This window comes from Cynoglossus semilaevis, chromosome 9 (assembly GCF_000523025.1).
Source record: "Cynoglossus semilaevis isolate Cse_v1.0 chromosome 9, Cse_v1.0, whole genome shotgun sequence".
Taxonomy (NCBI): Eukaryota; Metazoa; Chordata; class Actinopteri; order Pleuronectiformes; family Cynoglossidae; genus Cynoglossus; species Cynoglossus semilaevis.
Window position 1 is genome coordinate 5,097,930 of NC_024315.1, and position 1,334 is coordinate 5,099,263.

The 1,334-nt window shown below is 43.9% G+C and overlaps 1 long non-coding RNA gene across 1 annotated transcript in view; it reads left to right on the forward strand.

The window, feature by feature from the left end:
* The first annotated feature begins 6 nt into the window (after positions 1-6).
* The window catches only part of LOC112487503 (uncharacterized), a 2,805-nt gene continuing 1,477 nt past the window's right edge, over positions 7-1,334 (forward strand). Inside the window, exon 1 of the long non-coding RNA XR_003050642.1 lies at positions 7-215. This is a non-coding gene — a long non-coding RNA (uncharacterized LOC112487503). The remainder of the gene's footprint in view (positions 216-1,334) is intronic.

The following is a 1,334-nucleotide window of genomic DNA, read 5'->3' on the forward strand; positions in this document are numbered from 1 at the left end:
GTGACGGCGCCGGAGTGCCGTCCAGAGGTCGTCTTTCCGCAGATGGTCCAAGTACTTGTCATTTATTAGCAAGTAATCGTGAGTCATCAACCCTTCATGTTTCAGCCTGGAACATTTGAGGTTGTTGTCTCAAAGGTAGGGAGTCGTAGGCCTTTCATGGCAGAATATTCTTTGTATTTGACCTGGAGACAAATGGCTGGCGTGCTCCAACCGAAGTAAGTAAAACAATACATTCCAAAAGCAAGAATTATTCACTGAGTTACTCATTGTCTTAAACCCTATTGTTGCATGTGTAAATGTGTTTTGGTTTAAAAGATTACTAAGAATTTGTATATTGTTGTTGTGATGCTTTTATGTGTTCAAATAAAAAAAAAAAGAAAATATTTGCGCAAAAGACATCTTGATGAAGAAGGTTTAATAACACAGTCCTGGCTCCTCACCTCCTGCACGCCGTCAGCCAGGAGAAGATGGCAGTCGTATAACGGCGGCGGTTGCCTCCCCAGTCACGTATTCCCTAGAATACTAAAATGTTGCACGCAGAAAAGTGCTTCCCAGAGGCAGCAGACTTTAAAGGACTATTGAAATCCCATGTGGTTTGTCATGCTGGAATGAACTTGGGGGAGAGCAGGGGAAGGGAGTGAGAAGAACGAGCACAGAAGGAGGAAATCATCCGGGACCGACTTCTCCCCTGACTGAGCACACTTCGCCGTCACCCAAATTGAGCTGCTGACTGGTTAGGGCCAATCAGGGGGGCGACTTTAAGTGCTCCGCTGCGGTGGTGGAGCCGGTGGTGCAGTTTCTCCGACTTACAGCCGATGTCAGTGGTCATCAGGGCTTGATAACGTCCTTCCTGGCTGGTGGTATTAAATCACAGCGACCCCTCGGTCGCCGTCCTCCTGTCGTTACTTTGGTGAAAGAACTCCTTTGTTGTCGTCTTTTTGGGACGTCCTTTAACTACGGCCAGGTCACACGTAGGTGTGTGTGTGTGTGTGTGCATTTGGGTGGGGTGTGTGTTAGGTGAGGGGACGTTTGATAAACTGTACAGCTTATATTTATTAATGCAGTGGGGCCCCTAGATACGAGTTTAATCCGTTCCACAACAGCACCCGCAGGTTGATCCACTCACGTCTCCACTGCATTTTCCCCTTAAAAAATAATTAGAAAACAATTAATTTGTTCCAGCCCCCAGAGAAATATATTAATAATTAATTAAATAACACCCCATATCTAAACATCAAAAAGATAAACAAATATATTCATACTATAAAATAATAATAATTAAGAAAACACAACAATAAAATATTATTGTTAGAAAAATGGAGATCGGTTGAGCA